General features: G+C 31.9%; 1 long non-coding RNA gene across 3 annotated transcripts in view; it reads right to left on the bottom strand.

The window, feature by feature from the left end:
• Positions 1-3,000: 3,000 nt before the first annotated feature.
• LOC127737638 (uncharacterized) overlaps positions 3,001-14,278 on the bottom strand; it is a 31,661-nt gene continuing 20,383 nt past the window's right edge. Inside the window, exon 3 of one of the 3 annotated variants that reach the window (XR_007999732.1) lies at positions 3,001-3,170. This is a non-coding gene — a long non-coding RNA (uncharacterized LOC127737638). Of the gene's footprint in view, positions 3,171-8,780; positions 8,951-13,820; positions 13,991-14,278 lie in introns of those variants that run through there. The other 2 variants (XR_007999731.1, XR_007999730.1) reach the window with 2 other exon arrangements.

Below are 14,278 nucleotides of genomic sequence, written 5' to 3'. Positions count from 1 at the left end.
GACTTTCAACGAGATTAAACATACCCCCGTTGGGACTCTGTAATCAGTTAAAACAGAATAGCCGCTGGAAAAAAAGTCATTTCAAGTGTCACGAACACTTTTAATCTGACTTGAAAATCATTCAGGCACCAAACTGTACTACAGAGCTGAATATATTTGCCAATTTGAAAGACATTGATATTCAAATCTTTTAAGAATAAGCATGGTTGTTTGAAAACTGTTAAAGCCAATGCAATATAAAGGGTTTTAAAACAGTCGTGAAGATCATTGTTTCTGTACTATTGTTATTTGTAATTGTGATAAGGATAAGTACCGATTTGATACGCTAAGCCCTTCCGACAGATTTTTAGTGTTTATTCTTATGTTGTGTTGCAACACCACTCTCCCAAATAAGGTTGGAAGTTTGAGCGCCCTCAACATGTTTAAAGTCAATGAAAATGTATCAATACATATCACCGAGTTTAGCTTTGCCTTAAAATTGCATCTTTCTAGTTGGCATGCATTAACTACAGACAGAAAAAAAAAGAATTCTTGAATTTTTTTTCACACATGGTAGACTGCTTAAACATAGCTTAAATGGTTAGAGAAAATGTAATGAAATATTGGAATTTTCTTTAATATTTTTTTTGAGCGTTCCCGTGCACCAGTTTTATTCGTTAAAACCGATGTTTTTCTTATGAATATAAATAGTTGCGTCCTGTACACCATGGATTTGACTATTTCAGGAAATAATTTTGAATAAATTTCAGTAGTCTCCCCTTATAAGTCTGGTATCTTCTATGATCTTTTTTAATAAAGGTGTTTTATGTGTTACTTAAGTTCATTATTACACCTATACACGAACAATGTGCCAGAATGAACCTCACACACTTTATTGTGATACAGTTGTTAAATCGAATCAACATTGTTTTAATGTTGTTATTTGGGTGGAAGGAAAACAAGGACCACATCCAAGGAATATAACTACCAGTCAGTATGATGCTAAGTTATTTATCATATGAAATAAGATATGAAAGACGACCAATTCCACATAGCTAACAATTAGTGCTGAATATTTATAAATTGTTATTTTTTAGTTTTTTAAACTGTTTCGATATAACTGCTGGTGGATTTCTAGTCCGAGATACCAGCTCAGTAGATAGTGTTTCGATACTGACATGGTTTATAACATATCATTCTTAAACTATCGTTGATAAGAAACGATGGTTCCAATACCCTCAGGCAAAGTTGAAATGGCTCTTCTTTTTAGGTCCCGTTTGGTGAAATATTTACTCAGCGGTATTCTCATGAAGGGCGTTTAAGTGAACCATGGTATAGCAAACATCGAGTTCTCTCACAAAATCTAACTGCTAAGCAAACCCACGAACGGTTTGTACATGGAAACATTTCATGGTTGTAGTTTCTCTTACAGTCAGTAACTTCGTAGACATTTTATTTAATTTCAGCGTTTCGGGACATAGTTAGCTTTTTTATAAATATAATTTTATGAACACTTTTCATAATATTCATAAAACCAGCTACTTAGGTCACAAGGTGTACGATAAAGTGCATATGAACTCACTGAATGCACGAGTGACTCTATTCATAAAATGTGTCCGTGTAGCACCCGTCAAGGATGTACACCTCTGAGGAGCCGAAAATTTCTAGAATTAAACTTTTTTCCTTAACCTGATTTTTGAGTTTATATGACTGTAAAAAAATAATTGGTGAAGAAAAAAATCATATGGTGGTGCACTGCTTTTTTTGCTACGGCCATTTGAAAGTACTAAATTTTGATGATTTTCCCATTTTTCACCAATTTTTACCCATTTTTGGGCTATTATGAAAAAAATCACAGTTTTACAATTAAATTTTTTTCATACTTTCACTAAAGATGAAGTGGACCAATCTGAATAAATTTAACTTAAAAAAACTATAGGTAGGTGTTAATATAAGAAAGTTTTATAAAATTTCGTTGCTTTTTCGTGTCAAATTTACCATGCTGTCAATTTTGTAAATTTGGGATTTTTCTCTTTTTTGGAACAAAAAACATATTATTTCAACTTCTTTGTTATAAATGATTGAAAAATACATATCTAAGAAATTTGAAAAGAAAAAAATTGATATGGGATGTACATGTTTCTGGTAAAATCATTTCTTGTACCCCTCACCCATTTTCTCAACATTTTGGCTAATGATGGTTATAAAATTTGAAAATTTTATTACTCAAAAACTACTTATTGTAAATGCACAATTTTTTCACACAGTTAAGTTTGATTATAATATATTTTAAATTCATTGATATTTTCCACATGTATCACATGTTTTGGAAATAATTCCAGAACGAGATTTAAACGAGCATGTAACGTCAGAGGAATACATCCTTAATGTACAGTTTTTCTATAGCTCTGCTGGGGGCAAAGTAGTACAAAATTCCCATTTGCAAAGGAGAAGTCAAATGGGAGAACATTTTGTATTTTTAGACACGTTGTACATGTTGTAGTATGTAATAAATTTGGGTCAAATCGGTGAACATGAATATGACAGCTAAGACCCTTTCACAGTTGATGCATGAAGTACAAGAGATTATGTCGTAGTATTGTATCATTAACATTTATCAAAGGAACTTGTGAAAAAGATTGACACGGGTAGGAAATGTCATCATTCATAAATGTTATCTGTATATTCGTATGTTGGAATCTATATATATGTCTGCCTATGTGTAATGACAACTGCAAATTATACCTTGTCTATCGGATTTCTTATGATTAAGAAATGCTAGGCGCTAGAAAGATTAAAAAGTGCCTAGAAAATCAACCTAACAATGATAGAGTAGATCTGATTCTTTACTTCCACCCAAACCGGGGCTAGAAACTGTACTTTTACTAGTCACTTCTACGGCAACATTGCCTAGCATTGCGTAGACGCCTTATCCTTTCCTCTAACTATAACTGATAAAAATCTGTTTTCGTTTCGGGAGGTCTTGTATATTCACATAAAACAGTACTTTATATATATATATATATATATATTTTGCATTGACAAATTCTTTTTAATTGTTTTAATCATTTTAACATTTATCTGATTTGAAAAAATAATTCACACATATATTAACTAGTTAATTCTCTACTGAATAATCCTCATCCATTTGAGTTTAGCCCAAAAGGTCCGCGATTGACTCGAGAAAACCCCTGAAATTAGAATTATAACTGATTACTGTAAAACCATTCTTCAAAAACACTATAAAACATGTTAACTGTCAATTTACACAGGGCGAAAATTAATTATACAATTGTGTGTATATATATATATATATATAATAAGTCTAAATTGAAAACAACGTTCAAACCTATGATTGCATTGGATAAAAACCGCAATTTTTATACGTGTGCATGCAAAACAAATTTCTAGTTAGAGGGGTCTAAATACAGCACAAACAACATTTTCCAAAAGACCAAAAGAGTGAAAAAGTATATTATAACAAAACGCATTTGACTAACAGGTCGAACAACAAATGTTTTTAAACCCTGCTGACTGCCATTGGCGATTGCCAAATAAACGGATCACCGATGTAATAAATGGATCTTAAATATAAATTTAATACTAAACAGAAAACAATTAACTTATCGAAAAGATGTTATACCGCAAACAAAAGGTGCAAAGGTTTTTGTACACCATATCCGGATTTCGACAATTGATGTCTCTTCAGTGATGTTAAGAATCGAAACGGTATTTGGAAAGCCGTACAATTTACCTCAATTTAGGATAGACTCTTGAATTTTGAGGAGTCAAAATAGGATGAACGGATCATATAAACCCGAAGGCAAATATAATACAAGCCCAAACGAAAAAATAATAAGTCTAAATTGAAAACAACGTTCAAACCTATGATTTCGTTGGATAAAAACCTCAATTTTTATACGTGTGCATGCAAAACAAATTTCTAGTTAGAGGGGTCTAAATACAGCACAAACAACATTTTCCAAAAGACCAAAAGAGTGAAAAAGTATATTTTAACAAAACTCATTTGACTAACAGGTCGAACAACAAATGTTCTTAAACCCTGCTGACTAAAATTGCGGTTTTTATCCAACGCAATCATAGGTTTGAACGTTGTTTTCAATTTAGACTTGTTTATATATATATATATATATATACGCCTGAAAAGTGTACAAAACAACACCAATAACAAAAAAAAAAACTATAAATGTAATTATTTATAAATATTTCGGTTACAGATATCCTTCATCAGTATGATTATGATCATGGATGTCAAATGAATCATATCAATCTACTTTGATTAAACTATAACAATCTTGAAATTTATACAATAAAACAGATAAACCGAACATCATAGATTAGACGCTTGTACAATTCTAAAAAATTTAAACATGACATAGGTTATATAGCTATTTACAACAGAGACTGCAAAGATATGCTTCAAATAAAAATAGTAATGTGCGATATGAACTGGCACAATTCTAAAATTTAAGAGGTGACGACAGTTACAATGTTACAAGAACGATTGCGTGAATAATCAGTGTGGTAAGCCTATCGTGACATTCTAATGATATAACAACGTGCTATCTTAGCTTAATATCACGTACTTTCAACTGTCCGATGTGTAGTTTTAAATGAGCAAATTGTATAATAAGCCTATTGTGACATTATAATGATATAACATCATGCTATCGTAGCTTAACATTACAAAATTTCAACTGTACGTCCTGTAGTTTCAAGTGAGCATCTTAGCTTAACACGTTGCATCGTGTTGTTTTAAGTCAACAAATTGTATGGTAAACCTTTCGTTTCAATATAGTGGTGTAGCATCGTGTTATCTTACTTATCATCATGTACTTTCAACTGTGCATCATGGTGTTTTAAATCAACAGATTGCATGATAGACCAATCGTAATATCGCAATGATATAACATCGTACTATCTCAGCTCAACATTTATTAATAACAAGTCAGCACCATACATTTTAGCTATTTGTTTTATTTGTTATCATAGCTGTCGATGTGGATGACTGAGCAGTATCCATCTGCAAGCTAACATCATGCAACGTCAACTTCACATCATGTACTTTAAACACAACGTTACGTGTGTTTGGCATATCATCACAACATCATGACTTATCATTATACTATCACAACTAAAGCACTTGTCATTGCAAGTCAACATTGCGCAGATTCAACTTAGCATATTGTAATTTAGAGTTAGCATTTTGATGACTCAATTCAACATCACGCTGTCTTAACTTTACATTTTAAGCTTCAGCATAACGTTTTGTAAATCTCTAATATATGACAGCTGAGGATTTCCATACTTTTTTCCTTAACCTGATTTTTGAGTTTATGACTGTGAAAAAATAATTGGTGAAGAAAAAAATTATATGTTGGTGCACTTCTTTTTTTGCTACGGCCATTTGAAAGTATCCAATTTTGATGATTTCCCAATTTTTCACCAATTTTTACCCATTTTTGGCTATTATGAAAAAAATCACAGTTTTACAGTTAAACTTTTTTTCATACTTTCACCAAAGATGAAGTGGACCAATCTGAATAAATTTAACTTAAAAAAACTATAGGTAGGTGTTAATATAAGAAAGTTTTATAAAATTTCGTTGCTTTTCGTGTCAAATTTACCATGCTGTCAATTTTGTAAATTTGGGATTTTTCTCTTTTTTTTGAAACAAAAAACATATTATTTCAACTTCTTTGTTATAAATGATTGAAAAATACATATCTAAGAAATTTGAAAAGAAAAAAATGATATGGGATGTACATGTTTCTGGTAAAATCATTTCTTGTACCCCTCACCCATTTTCTCAACATTTTGGCTAATGAGACTGACTTGATTGGTTATAAAATTTGAAAATTTTATTTCTCAAAAACTACTTATTGTAAGTGCACAATTTTTTCACAGAGTTAAGTTTGATTATAATATTTTTTAAATTCATTGATATTTTCCACATGTATCACATGTTTTGGAAATAATTCCAGAACGAGATTTAAACGAGACTGAAACGTCAGAGGAATACATCCTTAATGCACAGTTTTTCTATGGCTCTGCTGGGGGCAAAGTAGTACAAAATTCCCATTTGCAAAGGAGAAGTCAAATGGGAGAACATTTTGTATTTTTAGACACGTTGTACATGTTGTAGTATGTAATAAATTTGGGTCAAATCGGTGAACATGAATATGACAGCTAAGACCCTTTCACAGTTGATGCATGAAGTACAAGAGATTATGTCGTAGTATTGTATCATTAACATTTATCAAAGGAACTTGTAAAAAAGATTGACACGGGTAGGAAATGTCATCATTCATAAATGTTATCTGTATATTCGTATGTTGGAATCTATATATATGTCTGCCTATGTGTAATGACAACTGCAAACTATACCTTGTCTATCGGATTTCTTATGATTAAGAAATGCCAGGCGCTAGAAAGATTAAAAAGTGCCTAGAAAATCAACCTAACAATGATAGAGTAGATCTGATTCTTTACTTCCACCCAAACCGGGGCTAGAAACTGTACTTTTACTTCTCACTTCTACGGCAACACTGCCTAGCATTGTGTAGACGCCTTATCCTTTCCTCTAACTATAGCTGATAAAAATCTGTTTTCGTTTCGGGAGGTCTTGTATATTCATTGTATTATTAAGATTCATGTTTTATTTTCACCGATTTAGTTATGAAAATATTCGAATGGTGTCATATAACTACATAAACCAAATTTTAATGACTATGTTTAGTCCAGCTATTACATTGAACTTGTAATGAAGAATACGTCACATACCTTTTAGTCTTCTTCGTTTATTGATTTTTATTAAACCTATTTACAGTGAACTAAACTATACAACAGAATAAATATTTTAAGGTTATTTCCCTTTGTACATTTTCCGTTATTATATTATATTATATTACAACGTCCCAGCATATGGATTATAAATCTCCTAGTTGGTACTATATGCTATTGCTCATGGTTCCTATTATGATTTCCTTGATAGAGAATTAATGCTTACTTTAAAGCGTGAAAGATTGTCAAGGTGAAGTCGAAAGTTTTACGGTTGGCTGACAATTATGAAACATGTGTCTGAAGATGTTCAGGGTTATGCTCCATTTATCTGAGCATCAAGCCTATCCTCCTTTCCTCTTTTATCACTGAATGTAACTTATCACCAGCTGTTGACCGACTGATAATACGCAAAACGGAGCACCTGTAATCAACCCCGAGTTTCAGTGAGGTTTGTGTTTCTTACATTTTAGATTTCTTGATATACCCGTATAGCTTAGAAAACCACGAAAGGTACATGTAATTCGACATTAAAAATAAGATTATTGCGATAAAATATATGAAGTCTGAAGTTAAAAATTCTATATTCGAAACTCGATGTCATCTTATTGGTTAGTTTTGGTACTGAATATCGAATCTCGAAATTGACATTCGAATGACGAATGAACCATCTGGACTGTTATATCATTTTTTCCTTTTATCCCTTTTTTCTTATTTTCTTGTAATTGCAGATTTGATGTCTTTAGTAAAACAGCAACCCCCCCTCCCCCCCCCCAAAAAAAAAACAACAAAAAACAAAAACCCAAAGACCCCAAACTCTAAAAAAAACATCCGTAGACCCCGTAATAAAATCGAGAGAAAAATGAAATCGAAATCATAATTATTTTTTGAAGGTTCGAAAAAATAGACTTATTAAACATATCTAGACCATATGTCCTAAAATTAAAACACAAAAATGAAAAACCCCGCACAGTCTGATCACACACAGAATTACCCTACACAGTCTGGTCACACACAGAATTACACAGTCCGGTCACACACAGAATTACCACTAACTTGAACAAGAAATGAAAAACGCCTCCTTCTGCAACTTACAGTCATTATAAACATGTACTTGATGTCAGATTAGTACGATATGGAATGTGGCTACAGGAACATTTCCATATAAAAAAGTCAGTTTTGTGATGGCAAAGTTCTATTCGTTTCTTTGATTTGATTTTAAACGTTACTATTTTGTACCAAGTTCAATATAGGTATATCTAAAATGCACAACATTGGCTGATGACATTAGGATAGATACATTTACTGAAGTTGAAGTCATCACCATCACGACTTGGTTGATCGTTATGTAATATTATTTTCACAAATGACGACGGATATGTTCCAATTGTCATCACAACAACTCCGTCCTCTTTTTCGTGATGTGACCTACAGAATAAGACTAACTACCTGGTTGGTACTTCCATGAGCAATACGACATTTGCCCTATGTAGAGCAGGATCAGCTCACCCTTCTGGAACACCTGAGATCACCCCCGTTTTGGTAGAGTTTTTCTCAGTCTTTAGATATGTTGTGTTTTGTAGACTGCTGTTTGTCTTTTGGTCGTTTGTCATTTTTTGTCATGGCATTGACAGTTCGTTTCCGACTAATGAATTTGACTATCCCTTTGGTATCTTGCGCCTCTCTTTTAGCTTGTGATATCAACTCTGTATTATTAACAGTTATTAAAACATAAAAAAATCTGCTTTCATTATGATTTATGAATACAGTCATCCATTTGTTACAGCATTATTAATTTTCATTTTCATTTTCGAAGATTCATAATATTATCTGCAATTAGAGATTTACGATATAAAATCTTGTCAAAAAAAATTATAAAGCAAATACAAGTTAGGAAAAAGAAACACACGAAAATACCCAATCCAACTTGATTAACAAAACCACAAACAAACAAACATAAGCACACGAAGAAACAACCACATAAAACAGTACTTCATATATATATATATATTTTGCATTGACAAATTCTTTTTAATTGTTTTAATCATTTTAACATTTATCTGATTTGAAAAAATAATTCACACATATATTAACTAGTTATTTCTCTACTGAATAATCCTCATCCATTCGAGTTTAGCCCAAAAGGTCCGCGATTGACTCGAGAAAACCCCTGAAATTAGAATTATAACTGATTACTGTAAAACCATTCTTCAAAAACACTATAAAACATGTTAACTGTCAATTTACACAGGGCGAAAATTAATTATACAATTATATATATATAAACGCCTGAAAAGTGTACAAAACAACACCAATAACAAAAAAAGAAAACTATAAATGTAATTATTTATAAATATTTCGGATAACAGATATCCTTCATCAGTATGATTATGATCATGGATGTCAAATGAATCATAGCAATCTACTTTGATTAAACTATATCAATCTTGAAATTTATACAATAAAACAGTTAAACCGAACATCATAGTTTAGACGCTTGTACAATTCTAAAAAAATTAAACATGACATAGGTTATATAGCTATTTACAACAGAGACTGCAAAGATATGCTTCAAATAAAAATAGTAATGTGCGATATGAACTGGCACAATTCTAAAATTTAAAAGGTGACGACAGTTACAATGTTACAAGAACGATTGCGTGAATAATCAGTGTGGTAAGCCTATCGTGACATTCTAATGATATAACAACGTGCTATCTTAGCTTAACATCACGTACTTTCAACTGTACGTTGTGTAGTTTTAAATGGGCAAATTGTATAATAAGCCTATTGTGACATTATAATGATATAACATCATGCTATCGTAGCTTAACATTACAAAATTTCAACTGTACGTCCTGTAGTTTCAAGTGAGCATCTTAGCTTAACACGTTGCATCGTGTTGTTTTAAGTCAACAAATTGTATGGTAAACCTTTCGTTTCAATATAGTGGTGTAGCATCGTGTTATCTTACTTAACATCATGTACTTTCAACTGTGCATCATGGTGTTTTAAATCAACAGATTGCATGATAGACCAATCGTAATATCACAATGATATAACATCGTACTATCTCAGCTCAACATTAATTAATAACAAGTCAGCACCATACATTTAAGCTATTTGTTTTATTTGTTATCATAGCTGTCGATGTGGATGACTGAGCAGTATCCATCTGCAAGCTAACATCATGCAACGTCAACTTCACATCATGTACTTTAAACACAACGTTACGTGTGTTTGGCATATCATCACAACATCATGACTTATCATTATACTATCTAAAGCACTTGTCATTGCAAGTCAACATTGCGCAGATTCAACTTAGCATATTGTAATTTAGAGTTAGCATTTTGATGACTCAATTCAACATCACGCTGTCTTAACTTTACATTTTAAGCTTCAGCATAACGTTTTGTAAATCTCTAATATATGACAGCTGAGGATTTCCATACTTTTTTCCTTAACCTGATTTTTGAGTTTATATGACTGTAAAAAAATAATTGGTGAAGAAAAAAATCATATGGTGGTGCACTTCTTTTTTTGCTACGGCCATTTGAAAGTACCCAATTTTGATGATTTCCCCATTGTTCACCAATTTTTACCCATTTTTGGCTATTATGAAAAAATTCACAGTTTTACAGTTAAACTTTTTTTCATACTTTCACCAAAGATGAAGTGGACCAATCTGAATAAATTTAACTTAAAAAAACTATAGGTAGGTGTTAATATAAGAAAGTTTTATAAAATTTCGTTGCTTTTTCGTGTCAAATTTACTATGCTGTCAATTTTGTAAATTTGGGATTTTTCTCTTTTTTTTGGAACAAAAAGCATATTATTTCAACTTCTTTGTTATAAATGATTGAAAAATACATATCTAAGAAATTTGAAAAGAAAAAATTGATATGGGATGTACATGTTTCTGGTAAAATCATTTCTTGTACCCCTCACCCATTTTCTCAACATTTTGGCTAATGAGACTGACTTGATTGGTTATAAAATTTGAAAATTTTATTACTCAAAAACTACTTATTGTAAATGCACAATTTTTTCACAGAGTTAAGTTTGATTATAATATTTTTTAAATTCATTGATATTTTACACATGTATCACATGTTTTGGAAATAATTCCAGAACGAGATTTATACGAGACTGAAACGTCAGAGGAATACATCCTTAATGCACAGTTTTTCTATGGCTCTGCTGGGGGCAAAGTAGTACAAAATTCCCATTTGCAAAGGAGAAGTCAAATGGGAGAACATTTTGTAATTTTAGACACGTTGTACATGTTGTAGTATGTCATAAATTTGGGTCATATCGGTGAACATGAATATGACAGCTAAGACCCTTTCACAGTTGATGCATGAAGTACAATAGATTATGTCGTAGTATTGTATCATTAACATTTATCAAAGGAACTTGTAAAAAAGATTGACACGGGTAGGAAATGTCACCATTCATAAATGTTATCTGTATATTCGTATGTTGGAATCTATATATATGTCTGCCTATGTGTAATGACAACTGGAAATTATAACTTGTCTATCGGATTTCTTATGATTAAGAAATGCCAGGCGCTAGAAAGATTAAAAAGTGCCTAGAAAATCAACCTAACAATGATAGAGTAGATCTGATTCTTTACTTCCACCCAAACCGGGGCTAGAAACTGTACTTTTACTTCTCACTTCTACGGCAACACTGCCTAGCATTGCGTAGACGCCCTATCCTTTCCCCTAACTATAGCTGATAAAAATCTGTTTTCGTTTCGGGAGGTCTTGTATATTCATTGTATTATTAAGATTCATGTTTTATTTTCACCGATTTAGTTATGAAAATATTCGAATGGTGTCATATAACTACATAAACCAAATTTTAATGACTATGTTTATTCCAGCTATTACATTGAACTTGTAATGAAGAATACGGCACATACCTTTTAGTCTTCCTCGTTTATTGATTTTTATTAAACCTATTTACTGTGAACTAAACTATACAACAGAATAAATATTTTAAGGTTATTTCCCTTTGTACATTTTCCGTTATTATATTATATTATATTACAACGTCCCAGCATATGGATTATAAATCTCCTAGTTGGTACTATATGCTATTGCTCATGGTTCCTATTATGATTTCCTTGATAGAGAATTAATGCTTACTTTAAAGCGTAAAAGATTGTCAAGGTGAAGTCGAAAGTTTTACGGTTGGCTGACAATTATGAAACATGTGTCTGAAGATGTTCAGGGTTATGTTCCATTTATCTGAGCCTCAATCCTATCCTCCTTTCCTCTTTTATCACTGAATGTAACTTATCACCAGCTGTTTACCGACTGATAATACGCAAAACGGAGCACCTGTAATCAACCCCAAGTTTTAGTGAGGTTTGTGTTTCTTACATTTTAGATTTCTTGATATACCCGTATAGCTTAAAAAACCACGAAAGGTACATGTAATTCGACATTAAAAATAAGATTATTGCGATAAAATATATGAAGTCTGAAGTTAAAAATTCTATATTCGAAACTCGATGTCATCTTATTGGTTAGTTTTGGTACTGAATATCGAATCTCGAAATTGACATTCGAATGACGAATGAACCATCTGGACTGTTATATCATTTTTTCCTTTTATCCCTTTTTTCTTATTTTCTTGTATTTGCAGATTTGATGTCTTTAGTTAAACAGCAACCTCCCCCCCACCCCCCCCAAAAAAAACCAACAAAAAACAAAAACCCAAAGACCCCAAACTCTAAACAAAAACATCCTCCTCCTTAAATAAAAAAGAATAAAAAAGGAAAATTCTCAAATACATTGTTGTGAATATAATCTGTATCATTTCAACATTTTGTGCTTGTTAACCGTAGACCCCGTAATGAAATCGAGAGAAAAATGAAATCGAAATCATAATTATTTTTTGAAGCTTCGAAAAAATAGACTTATTAAACATATCTAGACCATATGTCCTAAAATTAAAACACAAAAATGAAAACCCCGCACAGTCTGATCACACACAGAATTACCCTACACAGTCTGGTCACACACAGAATTACACAGTCCGGTCACACACAGAATTACCACTTACTTGAACAAGAAATGAAAAACGCCTCCTTCTGCAACTTACAGTCATTATAAACATGTACTTGATGTCAGATTAGTACGATATGGAATGCGGCTACAGGAACATTTCCATATAAAAAAGTCAGTTTTGTGATGGCAAAGTTCTATTCGTTTCTTTGATTTGATTTAAAACATTACTATTTTGTACCAAGTTCAATATAGGTATATCTAAAATGCACAACATTGGCTGATGACATTAGGATATATACATTTACAGAAGTTGAAGTCATCGCCATCACGACTTGGTTGACCGTTATGTAATATTATTTTCACAAATGACGACGGATATGTTCCAATTGTCATCACAACAACTCCGTCCTCATTTTCATGATGTGACCTACCGAACAAGACTAACTACCTGGTTGGTACTTCCATGAGCAATACGACATTCGCCACATGTAGAGCAGGATCTGCTCACCCTTCTGGAACACCTGAGATCACCCCCGGCTTTGGTAGGGTTTTGCTCAGTCTTTAGATATGTTGTGTTTTGTAGACTGCTGTTTGTCTTTTGGTCGTTTGTCATTTTTTGTCATGGCATTGACAGTTCGTTTCCGACTAATGAATTTGACTATCCCTTTGGTATCTTGCGCCTCTCTTTTAGCTTGTGATATCAACTCTGTATTATTAACAGTTATTAAAACATTAAAAAATCTGCTTTCATTATGATTTATGAATACATTCATCCATTTGTTACAACATTATTAATTTTCGCTTAATGAAGGGTTTCAATGAAAGAAGATTCATAATATTATCTGCAATTAGAGATTTACGATATAAAATCTTGTAAAAAAAAAAATTATAAAGCAAATACAAGTTAGGAAAAAGAAACACACGAGAATACCCAATCCAACGTGATTAACAAAACCACAAACAAACAAACATAAGCACACGAAGAAACAACCACATAAAACAGTACTTCATATATATATATATATTTTGCATTGACAAATTCTTTTTAATTGTTTTAATCATTTCAACATTTATCTGATTTGAAAAAATAATTCACACATATATTAACTAGTTAATTCTCTACTGAATAATCCTCATCCATTTGAGTTTACCCCAAAAGGTCCGCGATTGACTCGAGAAAACCCCTGAAATTAGAATTATAACTGATTACTGTAAAACCATTCTTCAAAAACACTATAAAACATGTTAACTGTCAATTTACACAGGGCGAAAATTAATTATACAATTGTGTATATATTTAAGTTTTCAGCTCTTATATCATGAACATCAATGATTATTTTAAACAACTTAGAGCTATTAAACAAAAACAAATTAGAACTGAACACCACTTATCTAATTTAACCCATTATGTGTATAATGAAAGTTTTCCTAACGGACTACAAATCAAGCTCATGCCACAAACACCTGGCAAT

This window comes from Mytilus californianus, unplaced genomic scaffold, assembly GCF_021869535.1.
Source record: "Mytilus californianus isolate M0D057914Y unplaced genomic scaffold, xbMytCali1.0.p SCAF_4, whole genome shotgun sequence".
In the NCBI taxonomy this organism is placed as follows: Eukaryota; Metazoa; Mollusca; class Bivalvia; order Mytilida; family Mytilidae; genus Mytilus; species Mytilus californianus.
This window is presented reverse-complemented; position numbering and strand designations above follow the sequence as displayed.